Source organism: Dendrobates tinctorius, unplaced genomic scaffold (assembly GCF_039654945.1).
Source record: "Dendrobates tinctorius isolate UK_male_01 unplaced genomic scaffold, ASM3965494v1 ptg000008l, whole genome shotgun sequence".
In the NCBI taxonomy this organism is placed as follows: Eukaryota; Metazoa; Chordata; class Amphibia; order Anura; family Dendrobatidae; genus Dendrobates; species Dendrobates tinctorius.
The window spans coordinates 57,202,056-57,227,402 of NW_027361676.1; the positions used below are offsets into that span (position 1 = coordinate 57,202,056).

Genomic DNA, 25,347 nt, shown 5'->3' on the forward strand with positions numbered 1-25,347 from the left:
AAAAAGTCCCTAGTCTCACTTTATGCCATTGCTGCGTGGGAAATTCCCACACAGCAATGGCATAAAGTGAGACTAGGGACTTTTTTTTTTTAAGTGGCGGAGGAATACAGTGCGGAAGGATACCTACCTTCCGTCATTGGATTCCTGCAGCCCGTAGAGAACGGCAGCAACAGCTGATGCTGCAGTTCTCTACCCAAGATCGTCGTGGGACACACTCGAGGACTGCTTCGGATCGTGGGTGAGTATTTTTGTGGTTTGTTATGTTAATATTTATTCCGTAGACGACAATGGCTTCGGGGAACAATGTGACAAGTATTGGTAAGTATGTTACTCTATGTTATATGTACTGTATGTCTATGTATGTATTGTATGAATGTATTGTATGTATGTAGTATATATGTGGTATGTATGTAGCATGTAGTATGTATGTAGTATGTATGTAGCATGCATGTAGCATGCAGTATGTATGTAGCATGCATGTAGTATATATGTAGTATGTATGTAGCATGCATGTAGTATATATGTAGCATGTATGTGGTATGTATGTAGCATGTAGTATGTATGTAGTATGTATGTGGTATGTATGTAGCATGCAGTATGTATGTAGCATGCATGTAGTATATATGTAGTATGTATGTAGCATGTATGTAGTATGTAGTATGAATGTAGCATGTATGTAGTATGCATGTTGTATGTATGTAGCATGTAATTTTTTTTTTTTTTTTTTTTTTACATTTAACACATTAGCCGGATGATGGGACTACTACTGTCCCATCATTGGCTAATGTGTCAATCACTGTCATGGTAGCAGGCATCGCCCGATGGGACTTGTAGTCCCATCGGACGATGCCTGCACAGACCACCGGCAGGCCGGCACAGCCCCCCGGCAGGCCGGCACAGCCCCCCGGCAGGCCGGCACAGCCCCCCGGAGCCTGCACAGCCCCCCGGCAGGCCGGCACAGCCCCCCGGCAGGCCGGCACAGCCCCCCGGAGCCTGCACAGACCACCGGCAGGCCGGCACAGACCACCGGAGCCTGCACAGACCCCCTGGCAGGCCGGCACAGCCCCCCGAAAGGCCCGTACAGACCCCAGAGAGGCTGTACAAGGGCAGGAAAGGGTTTTTCTTATTCCGATACCGGAAGTCCCATAGACTTGAATGGGACTTCCGGTATCGGAATCGGCGATACCGATACTTTTTTTAAAGATCGGCCGATACCATCCGATACGATACTTTGAAGTATCGGACGGTATCGCTCAACTCTAATTGTAAGTGATATAGAGTATGTCTAAAGCCCATAATTATGATCTGAAGACATCAGCTGCATATACTGTGAACTGTACAATGTTGATAATTCCAGTCATATCAAATCTGAACAAGCTTCTCAAGTTTGCAGAAAATTACGGACATATCATTTTTTTAGGGGCAGGAAAAAGTTCCCTATTTTATGGACAGTCCAGGAATTTTTGGATGGTTGCCAACCCTGAGCATAAACTGACCTGCGGTGCATGTTTGAAATCCACAACATGTCAATTTCTCTTGCAAGTGCTCTTGAGTTTTATGTACAAATTTTCCCATAGACTTGCATTAGATGCAGAAAATCTGCAAGTAAAAAAGGCACATGCTTGTTAACCACACACGAGTGTATCAGTAAATGTTATCAAAAACAAAATCAGCTTTATTTAAAACTTTACATACCAAAAGAGCGAAAAAACACAGTGTCAAAAACATGATATAAACTCATGTAAAAATTCTCTAAAAAAGTAATGAAAAAATAAAACTTATAAGAACTAATAGTTGCAGAAAATCTGCAACATCAAAAACTCAACAAATACCGTATTTTTCGGACCATAAGACGCACCCCAAATTTTCAAAAAGAAAATAGGAAAAAAAAATTATGTGTCAAATGGGGGTCCGTCTTTCAGTCCGAATTAAGCAGTTTGTTCGGTGGTCGGGGCTGGTGCGGTGGCCTCCGGGAAATCCCAGGCTGGTGCGGCAGTGGCGCTCTGTGTTGGGGTGATGGTGCTCTGTGCTGTAGGGACAGCGCTCTGTGCTGGGGCGGCGCCACCGCCGCCCCAGCACAGAGCGCCGCACAGAGAACTGCTGACGCAGCATTTGCAAGTATATTCTGATTATAAGATGCACCCCCATTTTCCCCCAATATTTTTTGGGAAAAAGTACCTCTTATAGTCCGAAAAATAACGGTACTTATTGCCTTAAATAGCATAAGTAGTCCTAGCGGCCAGTGTGAAGATTGTATGATTATTCATTTTGTTATTTTAACTAAGGTTGTCATATGGAAGGAATATATTGAAAAAAAATACATGTACGGTAACAAAAACACTTAATGTAGCCTCTTAAGAGTATGTTTACATGCCATGTTTTTGCCAGATTTGTACTGAGTTTTCCCCGTTTTTCATGCACTGGTTGCTTATTTTCTCATTGCAGATTTGAATCTGAGGCATGACAATTTTTTACACATTTCTGACGGGCTTTTCACCAATTTTAATGAATGGGAAAAAACACATGGAAAAAAAATATTCAAAATCGCAACAAAAAGTGCATTTTTTGCAGAATTTCTCCTGCAAAAGACACAGTTTTGATGCATAGATTTCTGCAGCAAATATTTAACATGTGCACATACCCCAAGTGACTTGCCTACTTTGGGCCTTTAGGACAAACATTTTTTTTTTTTCATTTCTTCATTGTCACATTCCAGGAGCCATTTTTAGTCGATGCAGCATTATGTGGGCTTGATTCAACAGGATGAGTTGCTTTTGTCAACCTTGGATGTTTGGATTTGTCCTGGTGATTTTTGCGAGCACAGAAGCTGTGCGCACATGATCGTCGCCATGTGTTCAGCGAACATAACAGCTGACACCTGGCTCCCACTGCAAGGAGAAACCGGTCCCTGCAGTTTAACCCACTAAATGCTGATCCCCTAATGCTCCTGCATGGCAAAGCTTTGCAACAACAATCAGACTGCTAAAAATTAAAGTCTTAAAGTCTCATAGAGAGACTAAGTAAAAAGAGTTAAAAAAGTAAAAATAAATTGTAAAAATATTTTAAAAAGTCTCGAGGAAGGCTTGAGAAAGGCTCAGTGTGAGGCTGGAGTCACACTGCCGAATTTCTCCTGCTATAATCGCATCGCACTCCACGGACTGGCCGGCACCTCTCCTGACCTGAGCATGACAGCATGATGGATTACTATGCAGCTGTCAAGCTCAGGTCAGGAGAGGTGCCGGCCAGGAAAAGGTTTACCATGCGATTCTCGCACGAGAAATACGCCAGTGTGTCTCTGCCCTGAGCCGAAACGTCGCCCAGACATGTGAGTCCGAATAAACTCTATCACCTTTTCATCTAGAAGATTATGGAGCGCTGCCTTCCTTTTTATTTTTCTGTCTGATTTTGGGCAAGTATTGGACTTTTTTGCCTGGGATGCCTGGCACCCACTATTGAGCATTGTGCTGTTCCACTTTTCTGTTTATATGTAAAAAAAAAAAAAAAATAAACAAAAAAAGTACACATATTTAGTATCGCTATGTCAGGAATAGCTCATCCTATAAAACTGTCACACTAGTTAACCCTTTCGGTGAACATAGTAAAAAAAAAGAACAAAAAACTATGCTTTTTTTATCAGACCGCAAAACAAAAAGTGGAATAAAAAGTGATCAAAAAGACATATGTAAAAATTAATGGTATCGCTGAAAACATCATCTTGTCCTACAAAAAATAAGTTTCAATACAGCTCCATTAGGATAAAATTTGCATAAAAAAATTATAGCTCTCAGAATGGAGTGATGCAAAAATAATTATTTTTTTCTATAAAATAGTTTTTAGTTTTGAAAAGTGTGAAAACATGAAAAAATTATATAAAAGTGGTATAACTGTAACCGTACAGAACCAAAGAATAAGGCTGTATGCAAACATGTTGCGGATTGCAAGGCTATGTGCACACATTGCGGATTCTGCTGCGGATCCGCAGCGTTTTTGGCTCTGCGGAACCGCAGCAGAATTAGCTGCGTTGTACAGTACCATTGTTTTCAATGGTAATCTGAAAAACGCTGTGCACATGCTGCGGATTTTTCCGTGCGGATTTGCTGTGGGTTCAAATCCGTAGCATGTCAATTCTTTGTGCGGAATCCGCAGCAGTTTCACACCTTCTCCATTGTAGAGGTGTGAAACCGCAGGGCTAAACCGCAGGCTAATCCGCAGGTAAACCGCAGGTCTCTTGACCTGCGGATTTACCTGCGGATTTTTCCAAATCCTCACGGAAAAATCCGCAGGACCAAAATCTACGTGTGCACATAGCCTAAGCGTTTTTGCCGCGTTTTCAAGCTGCGAAAACGCATACAAAACGCAACCCATTAAATTCAATGGCATTCCGCACATGCTATGCTAATGCTGCGTATTTTTCCACATGCTCATTCTTTGTGCGGAATCGTGGGGATTCTGCACACATAGGATTGCATTAATCCGCTCACTTTCCACATGTGGCTATGCACACCATGCGCAAAGTAAGCAGATCATTTGTGAATGGTACCCAGGGCCTGGAGGAGAGGAGACTATCCTCCAAGCCCTGGGTACCATGTCTCTGTTAAAAAAAGAATTAAAATAAAACATCGCGATATTCTCTCCTTCCGGCGTCCTCCAGAGTCCTTCCCGCCTCTCACCACGCTGCCAGCATCTTCCGGTCCCAGCGATGCCTTGCGACAATGACCTCTGATGACGTAGCGGTCTCACGTGATGCTTCGTCATCTGGGGTTATTGTCGCAAGGCATTGCTGGGAATGGGATTTGCCGGGCGCATCTCGAGGATCGGGAAGGCTGCGGGGGCCGCCGGAAGGTGAGAATATGACGATTTTTATTTTTTTTTTAAATATTTTTAACATTATATCTTTTACTATTGATGCCGCATAGGCAGCATCAATAGTAAAAAGTTGGTCAAACTTGTCAAACACTATGTTTGACAAGTGTGACCAACCTGTCAATCAGTTTTCCAAGCGATGCTACAGATCGCTTGGAAAACACTAGCATTCTACAAGCTAATTACCCTTGCAAAACGCTAGTTTTTCGCGGGAATTCCGCATGCGTATTTCCCGCGGCAGAGAGTTGCGGAATTGCCGCGGAAATTTCCACGGCATTTCCGCACGTGTGCACATAGCCTCAAGCTGCCTTTTGTATTTTACTACACGTGGAATGGCATAAGGAAAAAAAACAATACTCGAAATACTGTTTTTTGTTCATTCTGCCACCTAAAAATCGGAGTAGAAAGTGGTCAAAAAATTTCATGTGCTTGAAAATGGTTCCAATAAAAATGTTAACTCGTCCCGTAAAAAAAAACGCCTCACATGACTGTCGGCAGAAATATGGAAAAATTATAGCTCACAAAATATGGCGATGCAAAAACTAGTTTTTGGGGAAAAAAAAGTCTTTTAGGCTACTTTCACACTTACCGCATTTTTTGAGGCCCATTATTGCGGCCGTATCGCCGCAATTTTTACGGGCCACCGCAATAACAGGCCGCAGAAAAGCTTGCGGATCGCAGTTTTTAATTTTTCCAATACTATTGAAATAGTATTGGAAAAAAACGGCGTTCCGCAAAACCTGAAGTCACGGTGCTCCGCAAAAACAACTTCGTTTGCTTTTGTGGCCACATTGTTTTTCAATGGGGGCAGTGTCCGTACGCCGTAAAAAAGATCAAGCAAGCTCGATTTTTTATCACGGTCGCAAAAACGGCCCCCATGCCCGTACAGCACACGGCGCACCGTGTAATTTTTGCTGGCCCATAGGAATTTATTGGAGCCGCAAAATCGGCCAGCAAAAACATGGTAAGTGTAAAAGCAGCCTTAGTGTGTGACAGCAGCCAAACAAAAAAACCCGGTATAAATCTGGTATCGCTGTTATCGCACCGACCCGAAGAATAAAGTGAAATAATTACTTATACAGCACGAGAAAGAGTGCTTTGTTTATTCTGCCTTCCAAAGATAACAGAAAGGCTCGGCTCACATTTATCCTGCGATCTATGCTGAGCACTTACACCTGGTTTTCCATTTAAATCTATGAATTACATGATTCAGATGGAACACCCGTTGGAAGATTCCGTATAATGAGGCAGTTGGAGGAACTGCGGACCTCGACTAGCATGTGGTTCGGCAGTTTCTGTCTTTTTAAGCATGCATAAAAATGTGTTCTGCCACAGTTTATGCACTTCTGAGAAGAAAGACACCACTGAAAAGAAGCCAGATGAAGTCCTCCAGAGTAATTCTGCTGCCTCATTATAGTGAATGGATCCTTCTGGAGTTTCATCTGAATCATGTCACTTTAAGATTTAGATGGGAACCCCGATTTAAGTTCTCAGTTAAGTTTATCTCAGGATAGATGTGATCCAAAATGTTATGTAAATGTTATGTAAATGTTATGTCAATGGAAATATAGGGAGCTTTCAGGGTGTTGGTAGTACAAAGACTCTGGAAAAGCGCTATTGCTCCTCATCCCTCAAAAGAAATACAGCAAATTCTAAATCCAAATGTCCCTTTCCCTTCTGAGCCCCTAAGCCACATTTAGCATCTACATCTTTGTAATTTCTGTAGTGATGAGAGCCCCCCTAATTTATGGATACATATCTCCAGAAGCATGAACTGGGCAAAATGTACTGGGCACTACAACATAGTGGGCACAACAATGTATGGATACTATAATGTACGGGCACTACACTGGCAGATTTGCAATTTTCACTCAGCAACATTTACTGCTGATTGTTTCTGGAAAACACCTACGGAAACAAAATCATCACTACACCTGTAGATAAATTCCCAAAAGGGTATCATTTTAAAAATGGGGTCACTTGAGGGGGTATTCTGCTCTTCAGGCACTTACAGGCTCCATTTATGGGGTCTGCAAATTATTCTAGGAAATTCTTTGCTCCAGGAGTCAAATAGCACTCTGTCCCTCCCGAGTCTTTGCCGTGTGGCTAAGCAGTGCCGTACAGCCACATATGCAATATTTCCATGTTCAGGAGAAAATGTGAGACAAATTTCAGTACCTTTTTTACCCATTTCCCTGTGTAAAAAATGTAAAATCTGGGGCTAAAGCAAAATGTTGTGGTAAAAATGTAATTATTTTTTCTTCACTGTCCAATGGTATACAATTTTGTGACACACTGTCACGGACGTGGTTTGTGGAACCACTGTGCCTCAGACCGCGGAAAGCCTGGAAGGGCGTGACTAAGTGAGCACTGGACTGTTCACTACAGCCTCTGATAGTGAGGTTAGACATGGCTCCCGATGAACGCCAGGTGCTACTCCAGGACAGACCAATGGACGCGCAGCAGCTGGACCCAGTAGGACAGACTGGATGGTGCAGCAGGCAGAGTTTGCATCAGAGTGCAGCAGGCAGGATCTGCACCAGAGTGCAGCAGGTACTCGTACGCAACTTAGACAGCAGAACAGGAAGTTTGCTCAGGCACCTCCCCAGTGAGGAGGAAGCAATGTATACATAATACCCCAGAGCCATTGACTGGGGAGGAAATAGCAAGAGCACGCATGGACCTTTAAGAGGGCGGGAGAGCGCGCGTGCCGTAAGGACATGGTTGGGAGCCTGGCTGGAAGCTCTGTGGATGCATGCAGAGCATGGGGAAGGAAGGAACCGACCGCAGCATGGGTGAGTGAAGTGACACTCCAGAGACCCTGCCTGTCAGAACAGGGATCCGGCGTGGTGCCAACACACACCTGTGGTGTTAATATGATCACTGCACCCCTAGATTAACTAATGTAGAGGTGTTGTTTGCAAAATGGGTTCACTTATGGGGGGGGGCGTTCTGCTGTTCTGGCACCTCAGGGGCTCTTCCAGTGGGTCATGGCAACTGCAAGCCATAACAGCAAAATCTGCATTATAATATGGTGATACTTCACTTCTGTGCTTTCCAATGTGCCTGAAAAGTATTTTTCGTTAACATGTAGGGTATTGGCACACTCAGGAGAAATTGCACAGCAATCTGAGAGGTACATTTTTCCCTACATGTTAACGAGAAATACTTTTTCCCTATTAGCCCTTATAAAAATTAAAAAAATTGAGGTTAAAAAACATTTTAGCAGGAAAAATGTACAGTATTTTTCGGACTATAAGATGCACTTTTTCCCCAAAAATTTTTGGGGGAAATTGGTGGTGAATCTTATAGTTGGCCTATACTTACAAGTAGTGTGGCAGCAGCAGGAGTCGGGCGATTCTGCAGCGGTCCGAAGCTGCAGGGCAATGATCACACTCCCTTCCCAGGTTGATGCAGCAGTATTTGGCGGTGCGCAGTGGTGCGGGGCTGTGCCGAGATTTTCTGAAAGCCTGGACCCCCTGCACTTCCATTGCTGTGATGAGTGGCCTCCGGGAAAATGGCTGCCAGAAGCGGCGCATGCGCAGATTGAGATCTAGGCAACGGGAGATGAGATCTTGATGCCGAGATCTCAATCTGCACATGCACCGACCTGGCGGCTATTTTCCCGGAGGCCACTGCTTCACAGCAATGAATGTTACCCTTGTCAAAATAAGAAAAATTAGATATTTTATTTTCACAGTTCAATATTGTGGGTTCAAGTTGTTCACCACATGTCTAGATAAATTCCTTGAGGGATGTTGTTTCCAAAATGGGGTCACTTGTGGGGATTTTCCCTGTGTAGGCACATCAGTGGTTCTCCAAAAATGACATGGCATCCGTTCCAGCCAAATTTGTGCTCCAAAAGTCAAATTGGGATCCTTCCCTTCGGAGCCCTGCCGTGCGCCCAAACAGTAGTTTTCCTCCACTTATTGGGCATCAGCGTACTCAGAAGAAACCGCACAACAAATTGTATAGTGTATTTTCTCCTGTTACCCTTGTGAATATGCAAAACTTTGGGTTAAAACAACATTTTTGACGTTATAATTTGATTTTTCATTTTCTCGGTTCAACACTATAAATTTCTGTGAAACACCTGGGGGTCAAGGTGCTCACCACACATCTAGATAAAATTCCTAGTTTGCTCTGTACAGGCAAATCAGGGGCCCTCAAAATGCAACACGGTGTTCGTTCTCAATTCCAGCTATTTTTGCGTTCAAAAAGTCAACCAATGCTTCGAGCTCTGCTATGTGCCCAAACAATAGTTTTTCACCACATATGGGCGAGCTCAGGAGAACATGCCCAACAAATTTTGCATCCGTTTTCTCCTGTTACTCTTGTAAAAATAAAAAAAAGTGGCTAAAGTAAAATTTTGGTGAAAAAAGTAAAATTTCACATTGCATTAATTCAAGTGAAGCACCTATTAAGTTAATAAACTTCTTGAATGTAGTTTTGAGGACTTTGAGGAGTGCAGTTGTTAGAATTTTCTGTCATATAGCCCCCAAAGTCACTTCAAATTTGATGTGGGCCTTAAAAACATGGTAATGTAAATTTTTTGGGAAAAATGAGAAATTGCTGATCAATTTTTAACCCTTTTAACGTCCAAATAAAAAAAATATACCGTATGTTTAAAAATGATGCAAATGTAAAGCAGCCATGTGGTAAATGTTATCTATTAACTATTTTCTGGTTTAAGTTTCTGGTTTAAGGGCATAAAAATTAAAATTTGAAAATTGCAAAATTTTCTTCATTTTCTACAAATTTTTGATATTTTCACAAATAAATGCATGTCTTATTGAGCAATCTTTACCACTATCATGAAGTACAATATATCACAAGAAAACCTTCTCAGAATCACTGGGGTCCGTTGAAGTGCTCTAGAGTTATTACCACATAAAGGGACACTGCTCAGAATTGCATAATTTGGCTTGGCCATGAATGTGAAATCTGGCTTGGGGGATGAAGAAGTTAAAGGGTATCTGTCACCCCATTTGAGTGTTTTTAGCTAATAATATTGGCATATAAGTTGTATAAAGCTGAAACCAGTCATATCTGTATGCCTCCTTGGTGATGCTTTGTTCATTAAAAATAAACTTTTTTCATTTTGATCTTCCAGGCTATGGGGCGTATGCTGCCCGGAAGATAAGAGTGCCTCCTCTCTTTTAATACTAGACTTCTAACCATTTTTTCCTGCTTGCCTTTGACGTCAGGTGAATGGCCAGAAATCCTGCACCTGTGTATTTTGCCTGCCATCTCTTCTGTGCACTGTTCTGCCCTTTTTACGGCTGTGACTTCAATTTTCTTGCGCACAGGCGTCGATGAGACATAGCTACTTTTGGTCCCATTGTTCTATGGTGCTCTGAAAAGTTGTGGCGTGCACTGCCCCACAGTCTAAGATTGGACTGAGTGCTAGCCGATAAAAAATTGGATAATACTTGCCCGTGTTATTAGGTCATATGAGCGAGCCTTTATTCTGTATATATGCACTTCACAATATTCAAACAATGTGAAAAACATATAGCCAGCTCACCATAAAGGAATTCCTCTTGATGCAGTAATCGGTGTTCACCCTATGCTTTGCACGGATCCAGGCAGGGAGTATGCCCCAACAAATAGAAATATGAGGAAATTGGGATCCAGCAAAAGGATGAAAGTTCACCAGATTTGTAAAAACTTCTTCTTTATTAATCCATTATGTCATAAAAAGTATGAGGAACTCCAATCAATTAGTAGCATTCCAGCAAGGGACTACATGTTTCAGCACTATGTGCCTTCCTCATGGTCTATGCATATTTCTATGCACTTCACAATATCACTTCTCCTGTCTTATACTGAGTGTAATTCTCAGTCTCCATAATATACGCCGCACAGTACTAATTCTCCTGTCCTGTATACTGGGTGTAATTCTCAATATTTATTTTATTATGTACATATACATTGCAGAGTACCACTTTTCCTGTCCCATATACTGGGTATAACTCTCAGTATTTATTTTCCTGTCATGTGGGTGCAGAGGCAGCATTGAACTTCGGGAGTATCCAGGTTGGTTTATTAATTTCAATATTCCTATGGGAAAATAAAAAATAATCTTAGAAAACCTGTTTAAATAGATTATTCCAAGTTTGGAAGTTATCCAATCGATGGGGATCCGACTGCTTGGACCACCACAATCCCAAGAACTGCAGTTCTGAAGAGCACCATATAAATATACAGTAAATATGCACTGATGCTGCTGCACCATTAGAGAGTGTTGAGAGACAGGACCAAGACTCATATTAGACTCATACTATCCTTACTGAAAAAATGACTAAAAGGGGTTTTACACATAGCGATATCGCTAGCAATATCGCTAAAGCAATTTGGTGACGCAGCAGCGATATTGCTAGCGATATCGCTATGTGTGATACTTACCTCCGACCGACTCCCCCGCTGTCTGTCACTGATCGCGCGAGATAGCGCAGCTCCATTTCTCGTCGGGCGCTTCCTGTTGGGCTTCCTGCTGGCGCCGACGAGTGACGCGTGGATGCGGACGGGAGGACGTCAGGATCGCCTCGTCTGAAAGGTAAGTAACGACCGCTGTATCGCTGCTGTATCGCTGTGAGATCTGCCTGTGTGGCAGCTCACTAGCGACCATTTAGCGATGCACCAGCGATCCTGACAGGGTCGTATCATGGTCGGGATCGCTGGTGCATCGCTAAATGTAAAGGGGCCTTAAGTATGGGATTGTCAAGGCTACATTTAGGTGGATTCATAAATGGCTGAGTGATCTTACTCAAAGACTGGTGATAAATGGTTGCACATCCAATTAGAAGGATGTTTCAAATGGAATACCAGAAGGCTCTGTCCTTGCCCCAGTGTTGTTCAACATTATCATGAATGAGCTTGATAAGGAAACTGAAGGTAAACTACGGTAATTGAATTTGCAGACAATGCAAAGCTAGGCAGGATAGCTAAAGGCCTCGTTACACGCATCAATGTCCCAGCGATCCCACCAACGATCCGACGTGGATGGGATCGCTGGGACATAGTTAGCTGATCACTGGTGAGTTGTCACATAGACAGACCCACCAGCGATCAGGACCAGCGAGCAAGCTGGTATCCAAGGTAAACAGCAGGTATCTAAGAGCCGCGCGGCTCTTAGATACCCACTGTTTACCCTGGAAACCAGCTCCCAGCGTCGCTGATCGTTGGTCTCTCGCTGTCACACGCAGCGATACGAACTGGCCAGCAGGAGACCAACGTTCAAAAAATAGCCCAGGACGTTCGAGCGCGATCAGCGATACCCGGCAGGGGGGCCGGTCGCTAATACATGTCAAACACAGCGATGTCGCTGGCGAGATCGCTGTGGCGCCACAAAATCAGCAATCTTGCTGGTGATCTCGCTGTGTGTGACGGGGCCTAAACACTATAGAAGACAGAGAACGGACTCAGAAGTATATAGATATGCTTGAACAATGGGCAGTGACTAATAGAATGGTATTAAATAGGGAGAAATGCAAGATTCTATATCTGGGCAAGAAAAACGAAAATGACATCTACAGAATCAGAGGAACAGAACTAAGCAACAGCACTTGTGAAAAAGACTTGGGTATACTAATAGATACCAGACTGTACATGAGTCATAAGACCGTATGATTAAACAGCAGAAAAAGGTAAAAGTAGTTCTGGAAAATATTAAGTGAAGCAAAGAGTATAGTTCAAGTGAAGTAATTATACTTGATCAGGCCTCATCTGGAATACTGTGTCCAGTTCTGGACATAACAAAAAAAAGACACTGAAAAACTGGAGTAAGTTTAGAAAAGAGCTTTCAGGATGGTGAGTGAACTGCAAACTATGTCCTACAAGGAACGGTTAAAAGATCTGGGAATGTTTAGTTTGCAAAAAAGAAGGCTAAGAGGTGACTTAATAGCTGTCTACAAATATCTGAAGGGTTGTCTCAGTGTTGACTAGGGATCATCATTATTCTCATTTGCACATGAAAACATGAGAAACAATGGAATGAAACTGAAAGGGAGAAGATACAGATTAGATATTAGCAAAAAAATTTTGACAGTGAGGGTGATCAATGAGTGGAACAGGCTGCCACGACAGGTGGTGAGTTCTCATTCAATGGAAGTCTTCAAACAGAGGCTGGACAGACATCTGTTTAGGGAATCCTGCATTGAGCAGGGGTTGGACATGATTACCCTCAAGGTCCTTTCCAAGTCTAACATTCTATGATTCTATGATTGAGTAAAGCAAAATTCACTGAGTGGGGTGGAGATTGTAATAGTATGTGGGCCAGGCCTACATTTTTGTTCCAGTACAGTCCTGCTGGAAACTGTGAGAATGCTGATCTTATCAGTTACAGCAGGAGCCCAGATGTGTATTGCAGTTGGGCTTCTGCAGTTGATCACTTCAGTACAGAAGCTGTATTGGGACATCACATGACATCTATATCCATCAAGGAACTCTAAGTGACATGTGATCATGGCAGATATGAACGTCAAGTACCATTAAGAAGTTAATTATTAGATAGGTTTGCATTTCCTAACCACAAAAGTTGAAGCTTTTAGATAAGACATACCTCTAATCATTCTGCTAGCTAAACATAGAAGAGATCAGAAGACATATTAACAAAAATCTATAAACCAAATGGTGCTATGGGAAGATCACACAACTGGGGATAGATTTGATTACGACGCGCCAGTGCAATTACAATGTTTCACCACTAAACTCAGAAGACCCCATCCCCTGGGTTCTCCGCAGGGGTTTCCTGTTTACTTTTATAATTTATTTCTAGTTTAAGACTATGTGCACACGTCCGGAATTCCCGCGGATTTTATGCGTTTTTGCCGCAAAATCGCTGCAAAAACGCATAAAATAAGCAACCCATTGAATTCAATGGCAATCCGCACATGCTGAGCTAATGCTGCGTATTTTTCCACGGCGGAATCGCATCGCGGAAAAATACGCAGCATGCTCATTCTTTTTGCGGAATCGCGGGAATTCTGCACAAATAGGAATGCATTGTTCCGCTTACTTTCCGCATGTGGCTATGCCCACCATGCGCAAAGTAAGCGGAAAATGTGCGGATGGTACCCAGGGCCTGGAGGAGAGGAGATTCTCCTCCAGGCTCTGGGTACCATATCCCTGTTAAAAAAAGAATAAAAATAAAAAATCGTGTTATTCTCACCTTCCGGCATCCCAAGCAGCGTCCCCAGGCCTCCATGTGCTCCCACCAAGTCCCGTTCCCAGCGATGCCTTGCGACAATGACCTTTGATTATGTAGCGGAATCGCGAGACCTCTACATCATCTGGGGTCATTGTCGCAAGGCGTCGCTGGGAATGGGACTTGCCGGGAGCATTGCTGAGGCCTGGGGACGCTGCTAGGGATGCCAGAAGGTGAGACTAACACTATTTTTTATTTTTTTCATTATTTTTAACTTTATATTTTTTTCACTACTGAGGCTGCATAGGCAGCCTCAGTAGTAAAAAGTTGGTCACACTAGTCAAATTCTGTTTGACAAGTGTGACCAACCTGTCAATCAGTTTTCCAAGCGATGCTACAGATCGCTTGGAAAACGCTAGTATTCTGCAAGCTAATTACGCTTGCAAAACCCTAGTTTTTCGAGGGATATATGCGGGAATTACACATGCGGATTTCTCGCGGATTTCCAGTGGCAGGGAGTTGTGGAATTGCAGCGGAAATTTCCACGGGAATTCCGGACGTATGCACATAGCCTAAGTGTCCCTTTAAGAAGGTATTCAAACTTTACTCTTTTTTGCTTGAAGAGTCTTTTACAGCTTATACATCATTGTATTGCTCACCAGACCTGTCTATGAGATGGATGAATGTGATTTTTGAATAATGTTCAGCTAATAGGCTACACATGTAAAGCTTAACTTTAAATTACCCCTCATTTATTATAATTATATTGTGACAAGCTACAAATGATATATAAGATATCAATAAACATTATACCATCATTGACAAAACGGTGATATGACTTTATGTGAAACTGTACGATTAATGGCCACTTTATGGCCTCAAGAGAACAATGATGTCCTTAAAACACAAACAATATGATATGTATTATGAGCCAGGCAGAGTGATTTGTCAGATTACAAATGCAGGATTCAGTAAGTTACGTGAAGAAAGATTCAACATTAGAACAATTTGTAAAACAAATGTGGTAAACTGTAACATTTCTTACCACCCTAAAAATGCTGCCCAATGCCACAGGACAACCATCTGGCTCTGTAGCCTAAACACAGTCTTTCACTGACCCCGGTCAGAATAACACGGATTCCTCTCCGTTACCTGTTAGCATCGACCACACAGGTTCCCGGATGCCTATTTTCCTCAGAGGTATCCAATAAACACAGTCTCTTTCTGACCCCGGTCAGCATAACAGGGATCCCTGTCCATTACCTGTTAGCATCGGCCACACAGGTTCCCGGATGCCTCCTTTCCTCAGAGGTATCCCACAATGTCTCTCACTGACCCCGGTCAGTATCACTCACGGTTTCAGACCGTCCACTCCGGAGGTGTTTCACAGGCCTCCTTCCTATGGCTCAGCCTAGCCAGCATTGCAACATGTGCTCAAACACACAGGATCCATTAGGTAGCCATAACCACACCCACAGGTGAGGTAACATCACATGCACTGGTCAGGTGATCATGACATCACCACAGGTCCTTAAACATACACAACCACATACAGGCTTCATCTTGGTTATTCAGACACACACCCCTTGGGTGGATATGTAAGTGACTGGACCCACCCATCTCTCCAAGTCACCTGGAAGCCTCCCAATGTATAGCAAAAACCCTCAGCAGTAGATCTGCTGAGCAAAACACATCCAGGCTTCCATCACAGGGCTACCCACCTCTGCAATACATACTGTCCATCAATCACATGACCAATCGCCATGCCACAAAAGATTGACGACCACTGTAATTAGCAGGGAAACAAAGCCCAAGTTTGGAAGACTGCAGGGGGAGGACAGCACGATGAGGAATGAAAAAGTCACTGCAGTAACAAGAGCCTAAGGTGCAATTAAGAGATGTTCAGAGTTCTGCTGAGAGGTTTTCAGAGTGCTGAATTTCCATAAGAGGGGATGCAAGTCTGGTGTACACTAAAGTGGCCTCTGTATGTGCCATGAACTTAACGTCTTCCAGTTTGCCAGGGTGCAGCTATCAGTCATGTAAAAAAACAGTAAATGTTTATGTTAAAACAGTTAAGTGCCTTATGTTGGAGGAGACTGAATAAACAGCTATGATAAAATTTACCCTGTCACGTGGCTTCTTGTTGGGGCTCTCAGTGCAGTACTCGGTTCTCACTATAGAGGGTGATCAACTACTGGCACCTTTCCTAGACTATCTTCAGAAGGAATATCTCATACAGACAGCCCAAGTCCACTTTAAGGAGGGATTCTGTCACTAAGTAAGAGTCTTGATACAATTAGCAGTCAGTTTAAAGGGCTTGTCTCATATTCTTTCTTCAGGAGTGCTGCCAGGTTGCAGTGGGCTCCATCTTGATTGATGGCTTAGAATACAAGTAGCTGGCAACCATGTGCTCTTTGCCTATAAAGCAAGCCACTTCTAATACAATACAGAGGCGGCTGACAACCTAGGTAATGAGCAGTACATAACAGAATAAAAAATCTCTTCATCTTTTGCAAATGGAGAGGATTTTTAATAAGAGATAAAATATGTACTTTGCAATTTTACCCATTCACCGAGATGAGACAATCCCTTTAACAAAAGTCAAAGGAGGCATGGTTTAATCAGAAAGTGGATGGGACTTACAAACTTGGAGGTGGGGTGTTGTTGAATCCTAGGGTTGTACTAAGGATTAGAATTTGGAAATAATAGAACTGGAAGTATGTTTGATTAATGTGTACTGTGAGTGGCCATTTTATGGTATATGTCCTGCGTGTTAATGTCACTTGTGCATTTTGTGCTCTAAGTGTAAGTGGTGCATGTCTACCATGTGCTCTTGATATTGGTAGCACATACAGCATACCACATAATGTGTAGCTAGCAGTTATGTCTATAGATCCAGTAAGTGGGTGAAACACGTAACCTTTGCGCCAATTGATCACGACTAGCATAATGCAAGCTCACGCTACACCAGTCTTGACAGAGTATACCACACCAATTTCATTAAAAGGCACCCGCCACAATGAATTTAGGGCCTCCAGTAAGTGGCATAAACCTTTGTGCTCTACACCAGTAATGCTTCTCCTCCAGTCAAAGACTTTCATTTTTTCCTTGACATTTTCCAAGAGCCTTAATTTTTCTTTTGGTTTTATTGTGGAACAAGTTATAGTTCTGAAAGACACCATTCATTTTAAAGTAAAATGGGTTGGAAAACAGGAAAAAAAAAACTCCAACTATGGTAAAATTAATTAAAAAAAATGCAATTCCGTTATGATTTTCAGGGGTCTGGTTTTACAGTGTCCCTCATTTCTATTTCAAGGGAGTTGTGTGTTTATCTTCTTAATATATTGCAGTCATCATATTATATATTACTGTGTACTTACAATTGCTCATTTTATCTTTGTATCGAGGTAATTCTTCTCTTTCCTCTGCTCTATGTAAAAACAAGAAGTCTCTTGTCCCTGCATTTATCATTCCCCTCTTCAGCTCTTGGCCCAGCGGCTCCCTCCTCCCCATCAGGGACTTTTGCAGTGTCTTGTGACTCATACAGGGAAAATTGACCTCCTGTTTCTATTTAGAGCTTAGAAGGTTTCAGCTAGTCAGTTTTTAATCATGGGATGTCATTGAACTTATGGAAAAGAGAAGAATTAGCCGGGTAGAAAGGCAAAATGAGCAATTGTAAGTACACAGTGTTATATAATATGATGACTGCAATATATTAAAAGGATACAAATATCGATGGGACGAGTGCTTCTTTAACTTCAGATTTTGATAGATTAAGCTTTAGAAATGCAAAGATATCAAATATTTGTTTGTTTTTATTTTTTATTAGAGGAAAAGGCGATTCTTCAAAGGAGCACAATTATGGCAGGCATATGAGGCCTTCAACAGGCCCTGGCTGCTAAGAAAACCCATCCAGCGTTCCTCCTCCAGTCAGAAGCCTCTCACCTAGCCAAGAGTTTTGCACTGAAAACTCCAAAACACATCTGCAAATGGAGTTTCTAGTTTTGTTTCTTATCACAAGTCATGGGGTAAGGCTCGTTAAATTGACTTTTAGAAATGCTACATCCAAAAGGTTGCACTAGACATCACGTCTGAAGAATCTATTTGCATGTGGAAATTCATCAGCACTCCAAAAATGCATAGTGGGAAGCTCTGTGCACGTGGAACAGCTTTCAGAGATTTCAGAGGTTTAAGAGGTTAACAGGAGTGAGATGCTGTTAGAGGCAGATGTTGGCTATATAACACATCAGTGTCTGCTTAGCTACTAAGCCTGCATCATACACAAGAACCCTGACATTGGATGTACCTGCACATTCAATGGAAGGAAATGGTTATGACCCAAATGAGCCTGGTCCTTAAATAGTAAAGTCTAACACTGCCGGGAGGAATAAAGTTCATTTCCTCCTGGCAGCGGGGCTCTCAGTGCTGGTGCCGCATGGCGTTAGAACGCTTTTAACCTGCAGATTAACCCCATACGGTATCTGCAAGTTAATAGAGTTTTTAAGATCACAGGTTCCCTTTAAGGTAGTGTCGGCAGGCATTATTTTAGCAATTTAAATGACTATTCATGAACAGAATTATTTTCAGATTTTATACAGCAGGTTTTACATAAGTAAGGTTGTTTCGAGTTGATTCTAGGAGTGGAGTGTGTGTGCAGTGGAGGTCAATTTGCCTGGTCTGCCTATTGCCCCACAATATCTCATCTGGGCCCAGGCGAAAGAAACATACTGCTTCACATAAAGGAAATAGGTCTTGCAAGTTATGTAAAGTATCTTCAGAATGAAATGTTGCAGGCACAAGAAGCTGAACTGTATCTGGATGGTGATGCATCATTGCACAATTCACCATGTAATGTGTTTACAGCTGTCATCGGAGAATGAAGCACTTTCATACAGTGTCTGTTTACCGGTGCTGGTGCTGTCCTCCTGCGTTCATTTTGGAATGTCCACTCTAAATTGACATCACTCAGTTTATCCAATAAATTGTCTGGTACATTTCCATAAAACATCACAATATAAATACTTTTTCCTGTTTATCTTTGACTGGAACGACAATTTTCCTACTAGGATGTGCACATTAAAGCGGAGTCAATTCACAGTTAAATAAATGTGGTAATTATTGCTGTCTGATGCCTGCGTTCCAGCACATGTACGCCTTGAACATTTCAATAATTAAAACAACAATCTGAATTTTGTCAAGACGTGCGGAAAGCTGCAAATGGAGTGGAGCAAAGGTCGAAATACTGATCTGAAGTCAATTACAGCCAACCATTCCGCAAGAGTCGGAAAATAAGGAAAAGTGTTGTTTTTCCTGAGACTGAAACATGACAATAAGAATAACACAAATAAATCATTAGCGCTGGAAATATTTATTACTACATTTTACTGCCTTACAATAAACAATGAATTAGATTATTCTATTTGGAAAGCTTCCCCACAATGCATTGTCATATCCAAAGTATGTGCTCCCAAACAAATGAGCTCACATTGGAATAATATTATTTAATTTATGTGAAAATGCCAAGAGAGTGTTTTATCTATCTATAGTAAAAAAAAGAACCTGACCAGCACCTCCTTAATGTAAACAAGTGCAAGCTGCAATGACTGCATGATACATAAAAAGAAAACACAGCAGCACTCTGTAAGGGCCAAGATATGTGGAAACACTGGTAGCATTAAATCTAAGCTGTATTGTTACTCAATAAGAAATACTTACAAAAATGAAGGTTCTTAGAGCATTAATTGGCCAATTCATGTGTGTCCATCAACCTCAGCAAGGTGACACTTCTCTGGTGGGTCTTATCCTACTGGACATGCCACTTTCCTAACCTACTGAACATGCCACTCTCAGGCTAAAATGCCTATAATTACATGGACAAACATGTCTCTCTTGAGCATAAGCCTACAATTTAAATGGGCAAGTTGAACTGATTAAAATCACCAATGGGTTAATGGGAGGAGTGAAGAGTCAGACAGGAGGCAGTCAAAGCCACCAATAGTAAACACTAGTAACAAACCTGACCAGTTTACTATTGGAGGTTTTGACTGCCTTCTGTCTGACTCTACCAATGGCTTGAGAAAGCTGGACTCCCAGACAACAGAGGCTCTAATCATAGATGCATAAGAGCAAGCACTAAGTACCAGATCCAGAAGCAGGAATCTACCACACAAGACAAGACCCAAGGTGCAGACTATGCAAAAAACCCTCAGAAACAGTCCAACACATAGTGGCAGGTTGCAAAATGCAGGAACAGTGTATACTGAATGTCACAACCAAGTAGCGGGAATTGTATTCAGGAACATCTGTGCAGCATATGTGCTAAGTCCTCCTAAATCCAGGTGGGAGACCCCAGAGAAAGTAGTGGAGAATGAAAGGGCTAAAATCCTGTGGGACTTCAAGATCCATAAGGATAAGCAGGTGTTGGCTAATCAACCAGACATTGTGATAGTAGACAAGAATCAGAAGACAGCAATGAAAATAGATGTGGCAGTGCCAAGTAACAGCAACATCAGAAAGGAATATGAGAAACTGGAGAAATACCAGGGCTTCAAAGGAGAACTGAATAAGATGTGGAAGGTGAAGGCAACAGTGATTCCAGTGGTGATGGGAGCACTTGGGGCAGTGACTCCTAAGTTGGGAAAATGACTACAACAGATCCCAGGTCCCAGGAGCAACATCTTAACTCTCTGTCCAGAAAAGCGCAATGCTGTGGACAACTAAGATCCTGCGCAAAACCCTCAAACTGTAGGCCTCTGGTATTGGACCCGAGAATGAAAAAGGACAAAAAAGACCACCCCCGTTGGGAGGTGAGAAGGAAGGTTTTTTTTGTGTGATATATATATTATATATATATATATATATATATATAGTTGTGCTCAAAAGTTTACATATCACGGCAGAATTTTTACTTTCTTGGCCTTTTTCAGAGAATATGAATGATAACACCAAAACTTTTTCTCCACTCATGGTTAGAGGTTGGGTGAAGTTATTTATTGTCAAGCTATTGTGTTTTCTCTTTTTAAATCATGACAACCCAAAACATCCAAATAACTTGATCAAAAGATCACATACCCTGGTGATTTTGGCCTGATAACATGCACAGAAATTGACACAAATGGTTTTGAACGACTACTAAAGGTAAAAACATCCTTTCCTGTGACCTAATGCTTGTAATCAGTGTGTGTGCATAAAAGCTGAGTGAGTTTCTGGGATCCAGAGTTTCTTTCATCTTTCTGGATTGTGAGTCATGGGGAAAGCAAAAGAATTGTCAACGGATCTATGGGAAAAGGTAGTTGAACTGTATAAATCAGGAAAGGGATACAGAAAGATATCCAAGGAATTGATAATGCCAGTCAGCAGCATTTAAACTGTGATTAACAAATAGAAAAACAGGGGCTGTGTAAAAACAAAACCAAGGTCAGGTACACCAAAAAAAATTGCCAGGAAAATTGTTCAGGATGCAAAGAAAAACCCACAAATAACATCAGCTGAAAAACTGGCCTCTCTGAAAACTAGTGGTGTGGCTGCACAATAAGTAGGCACTTGAAGAAAAAAGGGCTACATTGTCGAGTCGCAAGTAGAAAGCCTTTACTGTGCAAAGGCCACAAAATATCTTGCCTACAATACACAAAACAGCACAGAAATTCCTCAAAACTTCTGGAACAAGGTAATTTAGAGTGATGAGACCAAAATTGAACTTTTTGGCCACAACCATAAATGTTACATTTGGAGAGAGGTAAAAAATGCTTATGATGAAAGGATCCCCATTCCTACTGCAAAGCACGGAGGTGGATCGCTGATGTTTTGGGGATGCGTTAGCTACAGAGGCACAAAAAACAGAAAAGGAAAGATGAATGCAGCATGTTGTCAGCAAATACTGGAGGCAAATTTGCAATCATCAGCCCGGAAGCTGCGCATGGGACGTACTTGGACGTTCTAACATGACAACGATCCAAAACACAAGGCCAAGTTGACCTGTCATTGGCTACAGCAGAACAAAGTGAAGGTTCTGGAGTGGCCATCTCAGTCTCCTGACCACTCTGCGGAGACCTCCAGCACGCAGTTCATGCTACACAGCCCAGGAATTTACAGGAACTGGGGGCCTTTTGCGAAGAAGAGTGGACAGCTTTACCATTTGAGGAAATAAAGAACCTCATCCACAACTACCACAAAAGACTTCAAGCTGCCATTGATGTTAGGGGGGCAATACCCGGTATTAAGAAATGGGGTATGTGAACTTTTGATCAGGGTCATTTGGATGTTTTGGGATGTCATTATGATTTAAAAGGAGAAAACATAGTAATTTGACAATAAATGGCTTCACCCAACCACTAACCAAGAGTGGAGAAAAGATTTTGGTGATATCATTCATACTCCCTGAAAAATGGCCAAAATGTAATTTTACACATACAGTGAAAAAATATAAATACCATATTTTTCGGATTATAAGACACACTTTTTTCCCCAAAATTTTTTGGGGAAATGGGGGTGCATCTTATAATGCGAATATACCTTACCAGCCACGGTGGAGCAGGGTTCCAGAGTCACTGCTGGAGGAGGCAAGAGTGGTGTGTTGCTGCAGACCGCAGGAGGGGATGAGGTTGTGTTCGGATGTGCGACGCTGCGGGTGTTCGGTCGTGCGGGGGGCTCCGCCGACATTTTGTGAATGTCTGAAGCCCCCGTACTTCCATGGTTTATTATGCGGTGGACTCCGGCGAAAATAGCTGCCAGGGGCGGTGCATGTGCAGATGGAGATCTCGGCACGAAGATCTCAGGAGATGAGATCTCATTGCCAAGATCTCGATCTGCGCATGCGCCTACCCCGGTAGCCATTTTCCAAGAGTCCACAAAATAGTAAACCATGGAAATGCGGGGGCTTTCACAAAATGTCAGCAGAGCCCCCGCACCACCGAACACCCACAGTGTCGCACATCCGAACACCCCTTTCTCCCAGTCTGGGATCCGCAGCATCGACCCACTCCTGCCTCCACCAGCAGCGACCCTTGGACCCCGCTTCACCGCAGCCACCACCCCCGGTAAGCAATAAGACGTCCGGATTGTAAGAAGCACCATTTTATTAAAAAGGTTTTTTCCCTAGTTTTCTCAAAATTTGGGGTCCGTCTTATAATCCGGTGCGTCTTATAAACCGCAAAATACGGTAAATATATTTTTTAGAGGTGTGTGGGCACAAATAGAACTCTTGGTACAGGGCCCTGTGATTCCTATGTATGTCCCTGTTTACAGGACAGTAATAATGAGGGCGATCTGCCTTGTTTCTCGGAGCCCGAGGATCCAGGGGTCCCATTGCCAGATTGCACTCAACATAAGCAGTGTACCGAACAGGGCTCAGGGCCCAGACACATTTCTTGCACAGTGGCCCCAAGCTATTAGTGCTCCCCCCAATGAGAGAATCCACACATAAACCTGAGCGTATATTCAATATTTACATTCAGGCCCTCTGGAGTCAGAGTTGCCAGTTTAGAAATCCAGAAGAATTCTCTGTTAATTAATGAAAATGATTGGGAATATTTTCAGGTATTTCTTCTAAAATGGTAAGGTGAAAACACTCTGAATTTTATGGTGGTCTATTAAAAAATGTTTTGATACGCTGTGATTCAATAGCCCATTTCTAATACCGTGTCTGTGTGCTGTGTGAATTCATTCTGTTGTGGACAGACGGCTATTGAATAAATATTGGTTAATTTTAGGGAATAATCTTGTTCCGGCATATAACTTACCAAAAATACCCAATATCCAATTCAGGTGGAATAGAAATTTAAAAAAATTATATTGCACCCAGTCAGATTAACAAAATTAGGTGTCCAATAAGTTCCGCAATCACAGTTACTTCTTTTTTTTTTTTTAATTGAGCAGGGTTTTTCGTATTGGGGACCCCAAATGTCCCTATATTTGAGCAAGGTTGTAATAGTTTTCGGTCAAAGACAACTGGGGAAATATTTCCTGTTAAACAACTGTTAAACTACAACACACGTTTTGTAGTCTATTTATTAGAATGCAGCTGAGGTTTTCAATATTTTGGTCAGACTATTTAACCTGTCCACAACAGAATGAATAAACACAGACACAGTATTAGGAATGGGGTATTGAATCACAGCGTCTCAAAACATTTTCTTATAGATCCCCAAAAAGTCCTGAGTGTTTTCTCCTTACCAGTTTAGAGCAAACACCTGAAAATATTCCTAATCGTTTTCATTGGTTACCGTATTTTTCGGACTATAAGACGCACCGGACCATAAGACGCACCCCAATTTTTAGAAGGAAAATAGGGAAAAAAATAATAATGTGTCAAATGGGGGTCCATCTTACAGTCCGAATTCAGCTTACCTGGGAAGGAATCCGGCACAGGAGGAGAAGTAGTCACAGGGGTCATTCAGTGGTCCAGGCTCGTGCGGTGGCGGCGGCTCTGTGCTGGGGCGGGTGGGCTGTGCTGGGGCAGCTGTGCTGGGGCAGGGGCAGCTGGGCTGGGGCAGGGGCAGCTGGGCTGGGGCAGGGGCAGCTGTGCTGGGGCAGGTGGGCTGGGGCAGCTGTGCTGGGGCAGGTGGGCTGGGGCAGCTGTGCTGGGGCAGGTGGGCTCTGCGGTGGTGGCAGCGGGCGGCGCTCTGCGGTGCGTTGGTGGCAGCGGGCTGTGCTCCGGTGCAGGGGCGGCGGCTCCGCCGGCGTTTCTTCGCAGCCCGGAGGCCCCCCGCACACCCCTTGCTGGGCGCCGCCATGTTGCGGTGGCCTCTGGGAACATGGACGCCGGCAAGATGGCCGCCGGTCCGGGGACGGCGCATGCGCAGCTTCAGATCTCGTGCCGAGATCTCGGGGGACGAGATTAAAATCTCCCGGCGTCCATGCTCCCGGAGGCCACCGCAACATGGCGGCGCCCAGCAAGGGGTGTGTGGGGGGCCTCCGGGCTGCGAAGAAACGCCGGCGGAGCCGCCGCCCCTGCACCGGAGCACAGCCCGCTGCCACCACCGCACCGCAGAGCGCCGCCCGCTGCCTCCACCGCACCGCAGAGCCTCGCCCGCTGCCACCAACGCACCAGGTACCGTGCATTGCGACCATAAGACGCACCCCCCACTTTCCCCCAAAATTTTGGGGGAAAAAAGTGCGTCTTATGGTCCGAAAAATACGGTAATTAACAGAGAATCCTTCTGGATTTTTAAACTGGCAACGCTGTCTCCGGAGGGCGTAAATATTGAACATGCGCTCTGATTTACGTGTGGATTCTCTGTGTATACAGTTGAGGCCAAAAGTATTGACACCCCTGCAATTCTGACAGATAATACTCAGTTTCTTCCTGAAAATGATTGCAAACACAAATTCTTTGGTAT

The 25,347-nt window shown here is 43.1% G+C and overlaps 1 protein-coding gene across 4 annotated transcripts in view; it reads right to left on the reverse strand.

Annotated features, from left to right (window-relative positions):
* VEGFC (vascular endothelial growth factor C) overlaps positions 1 to 25,347 on the reverse strand; it is a 262,031-nt gene that overhangs the window by 129,351 nt on the left and 107,333 nt on the right. The window contains exons 1-2 of one of the 4 annotated variants that reach the window (XM_073577756.1): positions 2,642 to 2,838; positions 1,497 to 1,599 (exon numbers count right to left, since the gene is read on the reverse strand). The exons of 1 other annotated variant lie outside the window; for it this stretch is intronic. The gene's annotated coding sequence lies outside the window, so the exon portion shown is untranslated. Of the gene's footprint in view, positions 1 to 1,496; positions 1,600 to 2,641; positions 2,839 to 15,274; positions 15,448 to 25,347 lie in introns of those variants that run through there. 2 more of the 4 variants (XM_073577761.1, XM_073577770.1) reach the window with 2 other exon arrangements.